General features: G+C 56.5%; 1 long non-coding RNA gene across 1 annotated transcript; it reads left to right on the top strand.

The window, feature by feature from the left end:
• Positions 1-16,329: 16,329 nt before the first annotated feature.
• Positions 16,330-19,424, top strand: LOC135456696 (uncharacterized). The gene is made up of 3 exons (XR_010442595.1): positions 16,330-16,845; positions 17,009-17,217; positions 18,768-19,424. It is a non-coding gene; the product is annotated as an uncharacterized LOC135456696 (long non-coding RNA).

Here is a 19,424-nt window from a genome sequence, read left to right as displayed (position 1 = left end):
CCTAAACCCACATCTGGATGTGCCCAGGGTCATTTCCCATCCCGCGAGGTTTTTCACCCCTTTAGTGACGATTGATGCCGCACCGAGGGGACAGGATGGGGACACAAACACCCCTGCCACCCTCCCAGCTGTGGCCAGCTGTGCCTGCCCAACTCCCACCCCTGCAGCTGGAAAACTCCCAAAGGAGCCCGGAAATTTCCCTGTTGGCACTCTGGGAAAGGATCCCGAATGCCAGAATTTTGGGGGATATCAGGGGTGGCAGGGGGGAAGCGCTGCTGAGCACAGCCTCCCCTCCCCGAGGCTTTTCAAACCCTCTAAGCCGCTTTTCTGCAGCCCAGCCCACATTTTCCATCTCTTTTCCATCGATTTCATCCCCCCATGCGAGGTCCGCGGGGGATGCCAAGGAAATGCCAGGAGCGGCGGATCCAGGATGGCAGCGCTGATCCCGCGGCTGAATTGCAATCATTTCACCCTCCCCTCCTGCAATTCCCCCTGCTGGATTGCAATCATTTCACCCTCCCCTCCTGCAATTCCCCCTGCTGGCTGCCCCAGCTCGGGGTAATTCGCGTTTTCCAGCTCGGGCTGGCAAGGGAAAGCCTTTAAACAACCTCTGGGATTTTCCTTCTTAGGGCTTTGTGCGCAAAGTCCCTCTCTGGGCATGGCCTATATATTTAATCTTGATCCCTTAAAAAAAAAAAAAAAAAAGATAAAAACCTCTCGCGTTCACACATGTTTTTAAATAAAAACAGCTTAAAAGCTTTGAGTTCTGGTGGTGTGAGCCGGGTCATTCATGCCCATACCGGGGCTGGGGACACGAGGAGGGGACAGGGCAGGGGACAAACGCTGGTGGCCGTCCCCGCTCGTCCCTTTGATCCCAAACCCGTTTTATTGCATCCAGCCCGCTCCAAATCTGGAAGCGCCGCTGAGAAGCTTTGCGGCCCACGGGGGAAGGGGCTCATGAAAGGTGCCGGGGCTGAGCGGGTTTGTGCGGCTGCCCCAGCCCCTCCCGGCGCTGTTTGCTCGCCCATTGTTGGGCACAGCTGCGGCTCTCGGCCTCTCCAGCGCTGTTTGCCCAGGGATGGGCTCTAATCCCCCGGGATTTCCCGGCCTTGATCCCATCCATCACCCCGGGATGTGGCACAGGGAGCTCTGCGCCACAAATGAAGACATTACGGGCTGGCAGCTCGGCAGCAGCTTTTTCTTTCTTTTTTTTTTTTTTTTCTTTTTTTTTTCCTTTTTTTTTTTTGGCCGCCCATAATGGGGAACAAATTACAGCGCAGCCTCCAGCCCCGAGCATCCTCCCGTGGCCTCTTTTGTCCCCGCGGAGTTTCCAGCTCTAATCAGCTGAAATTAATTAGCAGGGGTCATGCGGCCGCCAAAATCCCCCTCCAAACAAGCCCAGGGCCAGGAAGGGGTTTGGGGAAATTGTGGGGGAAGTTTTTGTGTCCTGATCTCTGTCCCGCTCCCGTCCCAGCCCTGCTGAGCTCTGCTTCTCCAGTGCCAGCTGAAATCATTCCCAACAGCAGCAGAGCAGGGAAATTCCCCAGGGATGGCTCCAGCTCGGCCAGCTCCCAAAATCCCATCCAAAACATGGGTATTTCCAAAGCTCTGCAGTCAAGGCTGGGTCTCATGGGCCAGAGGCTCTTCCATCTTTTATTTAGATCTGATATTGGTATAAAAAGTCATGGAGAGGTGCTGTAAACATCGGGAATGGGCCCCAAAGCCCTGGAATTGTTTGGGCATCCGTGGATGCAGCTCAAGGACATCACAGGACGGTGATGGTTGGGCCTCGAGGCCTTTTCCAGCCTTTAGGACTCCAGGATTCCCTGATTCCAGGGATCCATAGCCGTGCCCCAAGGTGTGCCAAGGGCCTCCCTCATTGCTGAGTTTTTCCCTGGATTCCAGGAGCTCCCAGCTCCAAATTCCAGCAAACCCAGGAGCTCTGGGGGCTCCTCCAGCTGAGAGAGGAAATATTTCCAAGAAAATTCCTGTCTGCACCAATTAACTCCTCTTCATCCCACCCGCTCCTTTTGAGGGCTGGGAAGGAATCTCGCCCCATTAGAAATGGAGATTTTGGGGGTTTTTTTCCTCCTTTTCACGAGGAAGCAAATGGGCTTTAATTTCTTTTCTCCCCTCCTTTCCTCCTTCCCCGCCCTTGGAAATTCTCCTAAAAGGAAATTGCGGCGGCGTAGACAAAACCCCTTTTTGGGAGGTTTTGCCCCGGTTTTGTGTCTCTCGGTGCTGAGAGCTGAGGAGGAGCCGGCGCACAGAATAGCCCAGCTGATTGAGACAGATGTTCCCTTCTTCTGCAAGTGCCAGAAACTCTGCCCAGGCGCGGATCTGCTGACTTTCCCTTCCCTGGAAAACATCTTGAAAGGGCGGCGGGGATGAAAAGAGGGATTGGAGCCCGCATTTTCCACAGCTCAGGGTCCCTTTCGGGGGGTCCTGTTCCTCTGGGGACACAGAGAAGGGGCTGAGCCTCGGCCCTGGTGTGCAGGAGCAGAAAACAGAGTCACTGACAGCGCTGGGGCACAAAATCTCCTGCCACGCCTGGCACTGATATTGTTCTTGATTATCTGAGGGGTTCCAGCCCAGCACAATCCCAGCTGCTCCCCAGGCAGAGCTGAAAATCTCCCCTGGGATGTTCTGGTGGGGTTTTAAGGAAGGTTTTTGGTTGGCACTCTATAAAATGTCCCCATGAGGTGGGGTGATGGTGGCACTGCCCTTTCTGTGCCTGGCACGGCTTCCCAAGGGATTCATTCGTGATGGTTCATTCCTCCTGCTGCTTCCAGAGCTTGGAAAAGCCCCATTGTAGCTGGGAGCGGGGCAGTGGTGGCTCCTAAGGGACACGGCGGCATGGAAAACTCACAAAGCCTTTTATCCCTTGGGTTTTCCCGCAGAGCAGGTAAAGCCCACCCTGCTCTGCCATCCCCAATGCCCCAGCCCCTTCCCCTGCTCTGCCATCCCCAATCCCCCAGCCCCTTCCCTGTTCTGCCATCCCCAATCCCCCAGCCCCTTCCCTTGTTCTGCCATCCCCAATGCCCCAGCCCCTTCCCTTGTTCTGCCATCCCCAATCCCCCAGCCCCTTCCCCTAGTTCTGCCATCCCCAATGCCCCAGCCCCTTCCCTGCTCTGCCATCCCCAATCCCCCAGCCCCTTCCCTGCTCTCCCATCCCCAATCCCCCAGCCCTTCCCCTGCCCTGCCATCCCCAATCCCCCAGCCCCTTCCCTGCTCTGCCATCCCCAATGCCCCAGCCCCTTCCCTGCTCTGCCATCCCCAATCCCCCAGCCCCTTCCCTGTTCTGCCATCCCAAATGCCCCAGCCCCTTCCCTGCTCTGCCATCCTCAATCCCCCAGCCCTTCCTTGTTCTGCCATCCCCAATCCCCAGCCCTTCCCTTGTTCCTGCCATCCCAATCCCCCAGCCCCTTCCCTGCTCTGCCATCCCCAATGCCCCAGCCCCTTCCCTGCCCTGCCATCCCCAATGCCCCAGCCCCTTCCCCTGCTCCCCCAGCCCCTTCCCCTGTTCTGCCATCCCCAATCCCCCAGCCCCTTCCCTCTGAGCTCCCTCCATCCCTGTCCCCATACCTGGGCAAAAGCCACCACCTCTATTTGCTTTGCTTTGAGCAGATTTGTCATTTTGCCATCTGCAGGCGAGCGTGCTCCCCCTCAAGGGGGTTTGTTTGACTTCCCTGCTAAAAGGGTCCCTGGTTTTGGTTTTTTTTGTTGTTGTATTTTTTTTCCAGGCCCTGTCCAGGGCTTTCCCCGCCTCACTCCTTTCACTGGGGCTGTTGATGAGCTTGGCCTAATCAGATTAACTCAACCCAGACACAGCAGCGGCAGTTTATTCGCTTTTAAAAGGACTCCACGGCTTCCTACAAACTTTGTGTAAACTCTTCATCTCCGGCTCAGCTCCTTTGTCAGCTCGACCCAATGGGGCCTTTGAGAGCCGGGCAGTGAGGAGCTGTTAGAATGGGTCACTAATCCAGAAGAGGGGAGAAATTCCTTTAAAGCCGCGCACTGAGGCATCGGGAGCCCCCGCGGGAAGAGGGATGCAATTCCCGAGGAGCGGGCACATTCCATTCCAGCCTGATATCGAATTTTTGGGGAAAATTTTGGGGAAGCCCAACTTGTTTGCACACCTGGATGCATCCCTGGGGGCTGGGACACGCTTTGGGGTCTGTCCTTTGCCCCTTGCCATCAAACCACCCTCGGGAGGAGCAAGGAGAACAAAGCAACAGCTCCAGGGGTTTGGAATTTGGGGTCTTCATGATGTTCTTCTTCTGGCAGGCACCAGAAAAATCTGTGTGGGACCTCCACAGAGCAGAATTCCTGATCCAATCCAGAATTCCTGAACCAATCCAGAATCCCAACTGGGACCTTCACACACCAGAATTCCTGATCCAATCCAGATTTCCTGATCCAATCCAGAATCCCGGAATCACCAAGGTTGGAAAAGCCTCCCAAGGCCATCGAGTCCAAGCTGGGCCCAGTTTGTCCCCATCCCCAGGCAGATGTTCCTTGGGATGGGATTCCAAACCTCCTTGGATGGCACATTCCAAACTTTCAGGGCCTTTCCAGGAGGAAATTCCTTCTGATGTCCAAGAGGAATTCCTCTCATCCTGTCACTAAAACGAGGGTGGGGGCTCCTTGCTGGGATGTGTTTGGGGATGGATCCTGGAACCTGGGACAGTGGGACATGGAATGGGACATGGAATGGGACATGGAATGGGAAGAGCTTTAAGGTCCCTTCCAACCCAAATCTTTCCATTCCTCGGTTCTCCATTCCTCCACAGCCATTCCTCCTGGTAAAAACCAATCAAAATTATTAAAGTTCCTTCTCTTTGCATCATTCCAGACTTTTCCCCCCAAGATTTCCCTTCCGTGGCCGCCGTGACTTTGTGATTGGCGCCTCGGGGCGGGCTCGTCGTGGCGAGCATTTCCTGGCATTCGGGGCAGTTCCCACCTCTTTAGAGCGCACAGAGCAGATTAAGGTTGTGACTTCATCCCGCTGCCATTGTCCCCGCGGCCCGCAGCCACCCCGCGCCTTTGATAAACCCTGCCCCAGCCAGAACCCGGCAAAGAAAACCCCACAAAGCGCACAAAGGGCGCGACAACTCCCTGAAAAATCCCCCATTGTCTTGCGGCGAAGAGATGCTCATTTTTCATGGTATCAGCTCTATATGAAAAATTCAATGGGATGGCAAAGAGAGTTGTCTGGGCTGGGAGGGACGGACAGGACACCCAGCCTGGGCCACCTCCCCGTGGTGGTGACAGCGCTGTCCCTCCCTGGCTCCGGGGCTTGGCTGGGGACAATGGCACTCGGCTTCTCCTGGAGGTTTCGGTCTCCAGAGTTGGAACCTGAATGCCCCGAATGTCCTTTGAGAGGGGAAAATGTTCATCTTTATTCCTGTTTCTCTTCCTGAAGAAATGATGGGTGAAAGCTGTTGGAAAATAAAATGGGAACAAGCGAGTGGAAGGTTTGGATTTGAATTTGGATTTTGGTTTGTTCTTAAACTGAGCTTAAGGCGGCTGGTGGCTCCAAGGGACGTTGTAGAGTGTGGGATGAAGGAAAATGGGCACATCCAGAGGGAAGTGGCCAAAATCCTGACTCCGTTTAACCTGTGAGGTCCCAAAAATCTGCCCATGGAGTGGAGGCATCAACCCAGCACCCCCAAATCGTGTCCCCAGCAGGGATGGTGATTCCCATCCCCTGAAAAGGGAATTACTCCCACTGTGGAAGGGCTTCTCCAGCATGGAAAACTCAAGCAGCCCCTCTGGAGAACGCCAGGACCATTCAGCCAGCTCGAGGGCACACGGAATTCTCAATTTTCCCAATTTTCCAGGCTCTTCCCAAGTGTCTCAGCAGCTGCCTGGTCAGTCCTGGGCTGGGATGTGACCCTGGATCCACGGCCTGGTTCTTGCCCCCAGGTTTGAAGAACTGGAAACCCTTTGTTTAAAAAAAATAAAATAAAAAAACGGGGAAAGAAAGGAAATTGTGGCTTGGGAAAGCCGGGAATTGTCCCTCATTATATGCTAATTGGGATTTTAACGAGGATTGCCCAGTGCCGAGCAGGTGGCCGGTGACAATCGGTGACAACGTGGCTGTGGCCGGGGAGGGAGCGGTGACATCAGGAGAGGCCGGGGATGCTCCGGGCTCCTCCCGGCCCGGCTCTGCCTGCCCGTCTGGCGCCCCATGAATAATTAATCCATTAATGAGACACCTCCGAGCTGCACACGGGGGAGCTGGGCAAAACACGGGAGCTGGGATGGGGCCGGAGTTCGGGGGAACGTTTTGGGATTAAACACCAGAAGTGGGGTCAGGATGGATATTTGGGATGGGGATACATGGAAACCATGGCCATGGAGAGGGAAGGGAGCTGGGAGGGAAATGCTGCAGGAAATGGAGGAGAAATGCAGCAGGAGATGGAAGGGAAATGCAGCATGAATTGGACTGGAAATACAGCAGGAAATTGAAGGGAAATGCAGCAGAGATGGATGGGAAATGCAGCAGGAAATTAATGGGAAATGCAGCAGGAAATTAATGGGAAATGTAGCAGGAAATTGATGGGAAATGCAGCAGGAACTGGACTGGAAATGCAGCAGGAATTGGACTGGAAATGCAGCAGGAGACGGATGGGAAATGCAGCAGGAGATGAATGGGAAATGCAGCAGGAGCTGGACTGGAAATGCAGCAGGAGCTGGACTGGAAATGCAGCAGGAAATAGGAAATACAGCAGATGCATGGGAAATGCAGCAGGAAATGGGAAATGCAGCAGGAAATAGGAAATACAGCAGATGCATGGGAAATGCAGCAGGAAATGGGAAATGCAGCAGGAACTGGAGGGAAATGCGGAACCAGCACGTGTTCTGAGCAGAAGGAACGTCTCCTCCAGGCACCTCCATCCCCTCCGAGCTCCCTGCAGGCTCCTCCCGCCCCGGGGCCGCCCAGCACGGAGCGAATCCCGGCTCAGGCCCCGAGCTCTGGCCGAGCTCCAGCACAGACCCCCGGGCCCTCCCGGGATGCTCCCAGCGCTCCCGGAGCCGGCAGCGCTCCGAGACCCTGGAGAGGCCGCTCCGGGATGGAGAGGGCATCGGGAGCTGGGAACAGAGGCTGCGGGCTGTGTGGAATCCTCCATCCTCCCCCGGCACATCAACACCCCCCTCGCCGGGTCCCCGCTGCCTGGCAGGGGGAGAAAGGCTTTAATGAAAAATTTAAAGGCCGGCGTCTTAAAATAAATTCCAATCCCGGCTGAAATTTCACAGCGGCTGCTAAATGTCTCCGTCTCTCGCTCCAGGACTTGGAACAGGGGAGAGGAACAATTGCTGCCCTTGCAAGGGGGTGGAAATGGGCCGTGCTGGGCTGGGGGACCCGGAGCCGGCTGGGCCGGAGGGCTGGGGGTGATGGATGTAATTAAAAGCCCCGGGGGAGGCAGAAAGGGAGGAGGGACAGACGGGAGAACAATAAATGGACGCCGCTTATCTGGCGGCTGGGAGCTGATCTTCCTGGACGTGGAACATATGGGATTTTCAATAATGGATAAACACTTCCAGGGGGACCTGCAAATGTGGGCTTTTAACGAGCTGCGCCTGAATCCGCCCCGAATTCACCTTTTCCCTGCTGCCCCAGCAGTGCCCAGCTCCTGGCACGGCTGCCACAGAGCCCGAGGGCTCCGGAGGGGAAATGAAATTCCCCCAAGGTGAATTTGGGCCAGGCCAGCAGGGCCAGCTCCCCTCCTGTGCTGGGGGGTTTGATTCCCCTGGAATTCCCAAAGCCTCCCCAGGACAGAGGTTGTGGCAGCCCAGAGCTCCGGACTGTGCCTCTTTTCAGGTGATCCCTCTGGAAAATGGATGGGATTGGGAAATGGGATTGATGGGGTTGGGAAATGGGATTATCCCCCCAGCAGGGCTCAGGTTTTGCCAAGCCCCGGAGGTGACAATCGGGAGGAAATGTCCTGGAAATTGTCCTGGCAAATGTCCTGGCACTGCCCTTCTGCTGCCCCAGGATCTCCATCTCAGCTCCCAACACCCCTGGGCACCAGGGAATTCTCATCCCATTAAAAACGCGGCTCAGCCCCCCAAACCTGAGCAGCTGGAGCCCGGAATTCCATCAAAACCATCCCCAGATCCCAAACCAGGGAATGCCTGAGGAGCAGAGCGAGCCCCTGGCTCCACTGGCTCCTTCCCTGGGGCTTTTCCATGGGCGGGTTTCGCCATTGAAACCCCAGGATTTTCTCATTCCCTTCCAGAGGAAGCTGTGCCCACCCAGCAGAGCCCCCGGGAATGGGCAGAGGGGAAGGGAATTCAGGGAGGGTTTCCCTCTCTCCCCACGGGGAAAATCCCACCCAAACCCTCCATCACAGGGGATGACCCAGCTTCTTTTCTTTGGAATTACAAAAAGAAGGAGAATTTGGGGGTTTCAGCTCCAGAGGAGGAGGCAGCTGGGTGGGAGTGGGCACAGGGTGGGTTTGGGCACCTCCATCCCCAGCCCTGGCAGCTCTGGAGGAAAATCCACATTTTAATCATCTGGAGCAAGCAGCAGAATGGGGAGGCAGCAGTGCCCAGCTCCTCTGCAGAGGGTTAAAGCAAATCCACTTTGGAGCTCAGCTTTGAGCTGGCACAAATCCCCCGGAGCCCCCACGCTCCCTTTTCATGCCCTGATCCCTCCCTGTGTGCTCGTGCCTGGCATTGTTGGGCATTTGTGCCTCTCCTGCATCCCCTGGAGCCCACCTGGGCTCGCTCTGGGCTGAGTTGGGTGCTTGGGTCGGTTTTTGTGGGCTCAGCCTCATGTTTGTGGGGTCGGCCTGGTGCTTGACAGCCCCTGGGTAAGGAAAAGTGAGCTGGAGCTCATCCAGGTTTTATCTGGGGGGTTTAAAGCTGGAGAGCTCCTGAGCTGAGCTTGGGGACCTCTGCAGCTCATCTCATAAGGGTTTAAAGCTGGAGAGCTCCTGAACTCAGCTTGGAAAACTCTGGAGTTCATTCCATGTGGATTTAAAACTGGAGAGCTCCCAGACTGGACTTGGGGAACTCTGGAGCTCATCTCATGAGGATTTAAAGCTGGAGAGCTCCTGAACTCAGTTTGGGGAGCTCTGGAGCTCAACTCATGAAGATTTAAATTGGAGAGGTCCTGAGCTGAGCTTGGAAAACTCTGGAGCTTATTCCATGGGGATTTAAATCTGGAGAGCTCCTGAGCTCATCTTGGGGATCCCTGGAGCTCATCCCACATGGATTTAAATTGGAGAACTCCTGAGCTCAGCTCGGGGAACTCTGGAGCTCATCCCATGTGGGTTTAAATTGGAGAGCTTCCAAACTGAGCTTGGGGAAACTCTGGAGCTCATCCCATGAGGATTTAAAGCTGGAGAGCTCCCAGACTGGGCCTGGGGAGCTCTGGAGCTCATCCCATGAGGATTTCAATTGGAGAGGTCCCGAACCGATCAAACCCCCCATCCCCGGCCCCTCTGTCCCCCAGGACCCCCCATCCCCACCTGGGAGCCCGGGGCCGTTTGGAGCGACCCCAAAGGTGCCCGCGGGGTTGGGGGCGCAGCCCCTTTGCGGCAGCTCGTGAGGGGCCAGGGGCGGCCCCTGCCCATCTGTCAGCCCCGGGCACCGCGCTGGCACCGGCCCTGGGAAAGAGGCGCTGAGGAGCCTTAATCCGCTCGGCTCCGCCATAATTACAGCCCGGTGACAGAGGCACTGACTGGAAATTGATGAATGTAATTAAAATCCCAGGGGGAGAGAGCGCGGAGATGGGGAGGGAGGGAGGAGAGGGCTGAGGAACCGGGGGAGGTGTGGGGAGGGGAACCTGGGCTGGTTTAATTAATAAAAAACAACAAAAATCCAACTTATTTTTGAGAAATTCTTTCATAAATAGGAACTCATTGTTGGTAAATTCTTATATTTTATTATCTTAAAAATTTAAAAAATCAGGGCCTGAAGGACAAACAGACCCCTCAGCTCGGAGCTGATGCGGGAAGCCAGGATTGCTCCAGCCCTTCCCTCCACAGAATCTGGGGTGCCCAAGGAAGGGGCTGCAAACCCACGATCCTGATCTTTGGGGTGCCTCAGGCTCCTGGCTGGGATCATTCCCAGCTCTCCCACAAATCCCAGAGGATCCCATGGAAATTCTGTGAGTCCTTGGCAGGGGTGAGCTTGGATTGCACTGCCCAGGCCTGGTTGTTCTCCCTCTTCTTCCCTCTTCAAAATCCCCTTTTTTTACCCTTTCAAGGACCTTTCCCCTCCTGTGCAGCCCCTCTGCAGAGGTGGGGTGGGTTTTTTGTGGCTTTGCCGTGGATGAGGCTGGTGATGAACAGGTTTTTCCTGGAGAGAGATATCTCCAGGGGAAATCATGGAATACCCGGGAATGGGGCTGCTCTTGTGGCCCTGGAGCTGGGGTGGGAATTCCGAGGGGGATGAAGGAGCTGGCACGGAGCACTGCTGTGTCCCAAGCCCCGCATTTCAGTGCCCAGGTGGGTCTGGGTTCCATAGGGAAGGAGGGAAAGGACAGGGAAGGGTTTGTGCGCTCTCCTCCAGGAGAACTTTGCCGCCCCAAGGATCGGGACGGGGATCAGCTGCCCCCCGCCCCTGTGCCCCTCCAGAGGGAGATGCTGTCCCCATCCCCCGCGCTGGGGACGGACGGGAAATGCGAGGAATGCTCAGATTTGGCTCATTAGCCCGAGCTCCCGCTGGCCCCGGTTTAAAACAACCGGCAGGGGCTTCCCTTGATCGGTGATGGATGCGGGGCAGGGCAGACACCGAGCCCGGGGCCTCCCCTGCCCGGTACTGGCACCGTGGGGTTCCAGACATCGGGGCTGGCCCCGGAGGTCGGGCACGGGGCGCACGGGGCTCTGGCCGGGCGGCACCGAGGCTCGGCATGGGGCTGGCACTGCCGGTGCCAGCTCGGACAGTCCCGGCTGGTCCTGCTCGGGTCCCCTTTCCCTTTGCCCGGGGCTCTGGGATGGGAGGGGAGAGGATGTGCAAAGACAGGAGCATCCGAGGGAGCAGGGAGGGCATTGGGGACTTGTTTGGGCAACCCAGAGATCTGGGAGGGCAGTTGGACCTTTTTCGAGCACCCCAAAGATTTGGGAAAGCAGTGGGATCTTTCCGAGCACCCCAAGATCAGAGAGGACGCGGAGCTGGCGTTCCACGAGAGCCCCGGCGCTCGTTATTCCGCGCTCCGGCCCTTCAGTTGGTTTCGTTGGATTCCCTTTGATGCTTTTGTTCGGCGCGCACGGGGAGCCGCTCCGTGCTCCACCTCTCCGGGGCTGCCCCGCTTTGATCTCCGAGCGCCTCCTGCCCCTGCCCGGGCATCCCCTGCATGCCCTGCATGTCCTGGGCATCTCCCTGCATCCCCTGCATGCCCTGCATTTCGGTGGTTCTGTGCCCTCCAATATCCGGGATTTCTGTGGCTCTGTGCCCCCAGATCTCCAGAATTTCTGCGTTTCCCTCTCCCTGCCAGCCCTTCCTGGAGCGCAGCCAGCTCTGGATGAACACCCCCGCTCCCAGCAGGGCTGTGCGGGAGCAGAGGGAGCTCCGGAGGTGTCGCGGAGCTGCCGCGCCTTCCCCTCGGTGCCGAATGTCACCCGGGGACACGCGCGGGTGGCAGCGGCCGCGGCTGCCGGGGGCGATGCGGGCCGGGGTCCGCCAGCATCCACCGGGGAACGGCTCCGGGGTAAATCCCATTCCAGCGGGGCCGGGATCCGCCCCACAGCGGGGCTGCCGGGGCGCCGGGGCAGCGATAACGGCGCTTATCAGCTCCGGCAGCGATAACGGCGCTTATCAGCTCCGGCAGCCGCTGGGGCAGCGCCAGCATCGCCCCCCGGCCCGGCCGGGGCTGCTGGGCGGCATCCGAGACCCTTCCCGCTGATCCAGCCCCCCGGAACCCCCCGGTTCACCGGGAACCCCCGATTCCCAGGGAATTTCTCTTTTCTGCCGCCTCTCCCATTCCCACGGGAGCACTGGGAGCCGGTCCAGTTGAATCCCATTATTCCCATTGCTTTCCCATTGCTGGGAATGACCCTGGAGAGGGAGCTGGGAGGGCTCAGCGAGGCTGGGAATGCTCTGGAAGGGCTCAGGTGTCTGATTTCCCTGCAATATTTCAATATTTACTGTCCCCACCTGGCACTGCTGGATGGGGTCAGGATGCTGCTTTCCCAGGGCCTGCAGTTCCCAAATTTCAGCTCCAGTTCCCAAATTTCAGCTCCAGTTCCCATTTAAAGCTGTGACCCGCGGTGCTTTGCAGCTGAAGCAGCTCTGGAAAAGGCAGAGGTTTTGGTTTTATTGCAGAGCACAAACTCAGCTCCGTTTCCTTCCTGCTCATCTTTCAACCCTCCTCAGGTTCTCCTTCCCCAGCCAGCTTTGCTGCGAGCCTCCCCTTCCAATCCATCACAATTCCCGGGTTTAGCAATGGGATGTGAGACAGATCCAGGCAGGAAAACCCCTGGAACAGAAGAACATTCTCAGTGTCTCTGCAGCTGGGGCTGGGGGGAGCAGAGAGGGTGGAAATTTCCCAGCACGAGAAAGAAAAAAAAAAAAGAAAGAAATTTCAAATTCCCTGCTATAAAACCCAGTGGGAAAAGCAAAAAGCAGCAGCACACAGGGTGGTGAGAGGGGCTGGGGGCTCGGAGCAGCTCATTCATGCCAGGGGATCCCAGCCAGCACCTGCACATCGTTCATCTTCCTTTATTGTCCTTTTAATGCAGAGCCCGACACCCCTTTGCAAAGAGACGTTTTCCAGGCCTTCCTGAGGCTTGGGAACGCTGCTGGCCCTGTCTCCCGGCCAGACAAACGGGCCAGGACAGGGATTTGGGAGCAGGGAGGGGATTGAAGTGTTTTCCCCATCAGAATCTCCCTCGGGCTGTCCCTGGCAAAGCCTTTGTGATCCAGACCCAGATTTTCTGGAATTGCACCTTGGCACTGCCCAGCCCCGAGGAAGCACTGGAGTTTGGTCTGAAAATCGGGATTTTCTCCCACTTGCAGGGTATGTTTGTCCTCACAGCCTTCACCCTGAGCTGGGGGAGGCAGTGCTGGGACTCCTGGTCCCCAAATCCCCTTCCCAGTGGGGCCATGCTGGAATCCAGCGCCCAGCACAGGGGCAGAGCCCCATGGAGTGCAGGACTGGCTCATCCCAGAGGCTGGAAGGGCTGGGATTGGGGATAATCCTGTCCCCAGCCCTGGAGGGGGGCAGCAGGTGTGCTGTGACACGTTTGGGGCTAATCCCTTGTCCTTATTTTCTCCTCAGCATGGGAAAGCAAATCGCTGCTTTTAATCCAATTTCCAGCTCCTGCTCCAGGGGGGAGCAGCCCCAGGTGAGGAGGGGGCTCGGGGTGAACCCACAGGTGGGATTGGGGCATGCAGGGGATGGTGACAACGCTGGGGACATGGGGTGACACTGCAGGGAAGGGAAGGAACAGCCCCAGGGGGCTCCTCTGGGATGGGATGGGATGGATAGAATGGGAATGGATGGGAACGGATGGGAATGGATGGGATGGGATGGGATGGGATGGGATGGGATGGGATGGAATGGATGGGATGGGATGGGAGGGAATGGATGGGATGTTGGTTGTGGATGGGAGAATGGATGGGTGATGGACTGGCAGGTAATGGATGGGAATGGGATGATGGATGGGATGGATGGATGGATGGATGGGATGGGATGGATGGGATGGGATGGGAATGGATGGGATGGGATGGGAATGGATGGGATGAGAATGATGGGATGGGATGGGATGGGATGGGATGGGATGGGATGGGATGGGATGGGAATGGATGGGATGGGATGGGATGGGATGGGATGGGATGGGATGGGATGGGATGGGATGGGATGGGATGGGATGGGATGGGATGGGATGTAAGGCCCTTCCACCCCAAACCACTTCATGACTCCACAATACGGAATGTGGCGTGCATTTTCTCTCACCTGTGCATGCTAAACCTGAATTTTTGCACCGACAGAGGCTCCTGCACCTCTCACCCTTCCCTGACCTCGATCCCAGCAGAGCCTGGATCCCCAAAATTGCCAGAACAGGGAGAAGATAAAAGCGGGGAGCTGCCCTTTGCCCAGCTCTGCCCTCCCGTGTCCTTGTCCCCGGTGACCCCAGAGCCTCCCCCTCCCCATCCCCGTGCCCGGGACTCCTCTCCTCCCTCCGCAGCTCCCCCCGCAGCCGCGATTTGCGGCTCCAGACGCGTCCTGCGGCCGCACGCAGAGCCAATAATCACTGTGGGTCTGCCACCAGCCTGGCTGGCTCCGGGCACGGTGCGGGGCAACGCGTTCCGGGGCGGCTGGCCTGCCCGGCAAGGTCTGGGGCCGGATTGAGCAGCGGCTCGGGGCACGGGCTGGCACCAGCGGGATTGGGGAGCAGCGGGGATTGGGGAGCAGCGGGGATTGGGGAGCAGCGGGGCTCGGGGAGCAGCGGGGATTGGGGAGCAGCGGGGATTGGGGAGCAGCGGGGATTGGGGAGCAGCGGGGATTGGGGAGCAGCGGGGCTCGGGGAGCAGCGGGGATTGGGGAGCAGCGGGGCTGTGGGGCCGCGGGGATTGGGGAGCAGCGGGGATTGGGGAGCAGCGGGGATTGGGGAGCAGCGGGGATTGGGGAGCAGCGGGATTGGGAGCAGCGGGATTGGGAGCAGCGGGGATTGGGGAGCAGCGGGGATTGGGGAGCAGCGGGGATTGGGGTGCAGCGGGGCTCGGGGAGCAGCGGGGATTGGGGAGCAGCGGGGATTGGGGAGCAGCGGGGATTGGGGAGCAGCGGGGCCCCTGCAGCCCCACACGGGCTGGAACGTGACTGCGCAGGGTGGGTGGGATGGGAGCGGCACGACCCGGAGCCGGCAGAGCGTGGGCAGCATCCCGGGGATGATTAATGCGGGGGGAGGCGGAGAGAGCCCCAGCCCGAGGGAGGGATGGCAGCGACAGCGACAGCGAGGACCCGCCCGCAGTCACGGCCAGAGCTCCCCCCCTCGGGAGATGACAAATCGGGTTCGCCACCTGCTCCCACCTCTGCTGACTCACACCATGGGGTACCTGCGCTCCCACGCCGAGATTTGCCGGGGTTTGTTTATTGGGGGATCGTAATTGACAGGAGAAAATGGAAAATCTCCTGTGCTGCCTCTCCTGTCGCAGCCGAGGGGGGCTCTGGCTCCCGCAGGGCGGGATTCCCGGTGGGCTCATTCCCGGTGGGCTCTGCAGCCGCCCCCTCCCCACCGCGGCTGCGTTTGGAACAGAGGAACATCGGCGGCTCCTGAGGGTGCCAAACGGGCCCGCTGAGGGGGAGCAGCGCGGGCAGGGACGGAGCTGTCCCCGAGCTGTCCCCGAGCCATCCCCGAGCCATCCCGGAGCCGCGGCCGGGCTGCGAGTGCCCCCCGCGGGGAGTGCGGTGGGATCGGGATATGGAGCGGGATAAGGGGGGAGATGGATGGAGGGGATGGATGGGATGATGGTGGATGGTGGATGGATGGTGGGATGGATGGATGGATGGATGAGGGTGGATGGATGGATGGATGTGATGGGAGGAGGGGATGGAATGGATTGGTATGGATGGGATGGATGGGATGGGATGGAGGGATTGGATGGATGGATAGACGGATGTGGATGGATGGATGGATGGATGGATGGATGGATGGATGGATGGATGGATGGATGGATGGATGGATGGGATGGATGGATGGAGATGGGATTTTGGAGGTGTTTTCCAGCCTTCCCTCCCCCAGGCTGTTCCCACCCCTGCAGTGACAGCCAGAATTCCTGATGGGGATCCCAGCAGCTCCTGCAGGGCAGGGGGAGCCGGGAATGCCCCATTGCCCCTTCCCTGCGGGCAAACCCAGCAGTTCCACCCCAACCAGCAGGGACAGAGGGAATTCTGCAGGGAAGGGACTGGATGGAACCTGATCCTCATTAGCCTGAAACCCATTTCAATTCAGCCAGGCCGGGCTCCTCCTTTGTCTTTCCTTTAATTGGACGCTCCCGCTGCTAAATGGGCAGCGTGACCACGGCCAAGGCCCTGAGAAAAGGGATTGGGAAGTGCAGGAATAACAGAATTCCTGGTAAATAAGGGGAATAATCAGGCTCTTCCTCTTTGTGGCCACCCCCGATTCCTGGCGCTCACCTCCCATCCATTTCTCCCCCTCTGTGGGATTTCATGGGCCCGGTCCCCATTCCTGTCCCCATTCCTGTCCCCATTCCTGTCCCCATTCCCCCATCCCCTGTTCCTATTCCCTGTCCCCATCCCCTGTCCCTTCTCCTTCTTCTCCTCCCTTTGGCCTTTGTGCCCGGCCTGGAAATTCCTCCCTAAAAGGAGAATATTGGGAATTCTCTGCTCTTTATCTCATGCACTGAGATAAATGTGTGACGCAACTGGGGACCCACACATCAATTAATTAATTAATTAATTGGGCTCTCAAGCACAAATTAATTGGCCGACACCAATAAATTAATTCTGCGCCCATGCATAAATTAATTGGGCGCCCATGCACGGAATAGCTGTGATGTAATCGGGCATTCATGCATTAATTAATTGGGCGCGCGTGCATGACGTCATTGGGCGCTCATGCATATGTTAATTGGCTGTTCATGCATAAATTAATTGGGCGGCCATGCATAAATTAATTGGGCACCCAGGTGTGATGCCAAGGTGGTCCTAAGGAGTGCTCAAGTGCGGCCTAATTAAGCAATCAGACATGAATTAATTGCATGGGGCTCATCAGGTGCCGTGCCTGGGCTAATTGGGCCCTCGTGCATAAATTGGTGGGGGTGGAGCTTTGGGGTACAGGGGGGTGTGGGGATGGGAAGGGCCCAAATCCCAAATCCCACTGGGAATGGCCCAGCTGGAGCTGCTGGGAGCTGTGGTTCCCTCCCAGGGTGGGTTTGGGATCCCCCCAAATTCCCTTTTTGGGGTTTGGGCAGCAGGAATTCCCAAGAATTCCCTTCTCCAGGTGCATTCCTGAGCTGTCTGTGATGGAGAGCTCAGGGTCACCTGGAAATTTGGGAATCTTCATTAATCAATCCATAATTCTCATTTCAGGGCTCATCCACAGCCTCTGGAGCCTCCCCTGTTTTCAGGAATCTGAAAAAATCCCGCCCAGGCCTTCAAACCAACTCAGCGGCACTTGGGGAGGGAAAAGCTCAGTAAATTACACTTAATTAACATTTAATTAATGCGTTTGATGGCTTCCTGTGTTTCCATGCAGCGCCCTGGATCTGCCTGCACGAGAGGCTCCAGCAACTGTGGAGGTGGAAATTGGGAACATTTCTGTGTTTTCCAGGGGGTTGGATCCCTTTTTCACCTTTGCCATGGGCTGGGAATCCCGGGATGGTGGCGGCTGTCCCGCAAATAAATTATGAATAAAATTACGGTATAATTTATAAAATAACTTATTAAAAATTCTTATAAATTTATAAAATAATTTATAAATAAAATTCATATAAAATTTATAACATAATTTATAAAAATTATAAATAAAATTTATAAGATAATTTATAAATAAATCTGTTATAATAAACAGATATAAACATAATTTATAAATAAAAATGGTATTAAATTTATTTTTAAAATATAAATTTTATAAAATTTTAAAAATAGAATTTATAAAATAATTTCCAAATAAAATTCTTGTAAAATTTATACAATAATGTACAAATAAAATCCGTAAAAAATTTATAAATTAAATCCTGATAGAATTTAAAAACCATTCCTGTGGGAGGCCGGGATTCCACCCCAGCTCCTCCATCCTCTCTCTCCAAACGGCTCACGACCGCCGCTCCTATTTATTAATTTTTTTCCCCTTTTCCATATGGTGCCAAGCCCGCCTGGGGCCGGTCCGGGCTGCAGCCAGCTGGGAACAGAGGGGGAACGGAGGGGGAACAGAGGGAACAGGGGCGGAGCAGCCCCCGGGCCCGGCAGGGGCGCAGCGGGACGGGAGAGGGCTGAGGGCCCGGGAGCGTCTCCCTGGAAACCGCAGCGTGGGAGCCGCGGAGAGCGCGGGCCTGCCCCGGCCTCAGGCCCTGCCCCGGCCTCAGGCCCTGCCCCGGCCTCCTTCCCTCCGCGGCTCTGGAATCCCTCCCTCACCCCTGTCCCTGTCCCTGTCCCTGTCCCTGTCCCTGTCCCTGCCCTGTCTCTCTCTCTCCGCTGCTCTGGAGTTGCCGCCTCGCCTCCCGCCCCAGAGCGCGGCCTTGTGTGGGTTTGTGGCTCAGCAAAGCTCGGGTTTAACTCAGCTGGAGCTTGTGGGGCAGCCGAGGGGAGGGAGGGAGGTCATGGAAAGGGTGATGCGGGTCCCGAAGGGGATTCTCGGAAAAAGCAGAAGGGGGGGGAAAGGCCTTGCATCCCGTTTCCTTCTCCTTCTTAAAAAAACAAAAAAAAAACCAACAAAAAAAAAAAAACCCACAACCCCCTAAACCCCCCTCCCCCACAAAAAAAAAAAAAAAAAAAAAAAAACACAAAAACAAAAACCCAACCCAAGAAGTGGGAATTGCTCTGAAGGAAGGGCATCCAGGCTTTTTCCCAGTAATGGAACCATCCCTGGAGCTCCACCCTGCCCCATCCTTTATTTTGCCCTGTTCCGTTTTTTTTTTTTTTTTTTTTTTTTTTTTTTTTTTTTGTTTTTGGGTTTTTTGTTGTTTTGTTGTTTGTTTGGTTTTTTTTTTTTTTTTTAGTTATTCCAGAAATGAATTTTAAAACCCGGAATCACTTCTCCCTTCTGGCAGGATTAACCCCCTCACCATTCAGAGCAGGAAACAGAGGGGGGGTTTATTTTAATTTTCTTTTTTTATTTTTTTAATTCCAGCTCGGAGAGCCCCCGGCTCTGAATGACCCCTGAATGAGGAGCCTCTCAATTAAAAGTTTCCCATTGACGCCGCCTCAATGAGAGCGCGCTGGGGAATTCTCCGCGCCTCAATGGCCCCGGCCCTCGGCGAGTGGTGAGGGGCCGATGGACTTCCCACAATGTTTGTACACCTTCCTTTGTGGGGATTTTTCCCTCCGCTGAGCCAGAAACCTTTAACACATCCGCTCCCGGCGTGCCGCTCGTTGGGGACAGCGGGGACAGCGGTGCCACCGCCTCGGGATGATCGCACCGAGCTGGGAATTCCATGGGAAAATTGAATTTTCGCGAGCGAGAGGAGCTCTGTGTCACCCCAGGGCGAACCCCTGGGTCGGGGAAGGGCTTTGGTGGCGCTTTGGTGGCACTTTGTCACGCTTTGGTGGCACTTTGGTGGCCCCAGGGAAAGCAGAGCCTCCCCTTCCTTTCCCGCCCGCACAAAGGGGGCTCAATTCGGGGACAAAAAGCCCCCGGGACATTTCAGCACGGCCGAGGGCCCGGCTGACAGCGCTGATTGTCACGGCCTCATTAACCATGCTAATTAGCGGGCTGCCGGGGGCGGGCCCTGCATAATTTATTCGGTTTAATCTCATTAAAAGCGGGACGGGGAGTGCGGGGAGCCAC

This window comes from Zonotrichia leucophrys, chromosome 21 (assembly GCF_028769735.1).
Source record: "Zonotrichia leucophrys gambelii isolate GWCS_2022_RI chromosome 21, RI_Zleu_2.0, whole genome shotgun sequence".
Lineage (NCBI taxonomy): Eukaryota > Metazoa > Chordata > Aves > Passeriformes > Passerellidae > Zonotrichia > Zonotrichia leucophrys.
The sequence above is the reverse complement of the archived record's forward strand: the minus strand, read 5'-3'. Positions and strand labels throughout refer to the sequence as shown.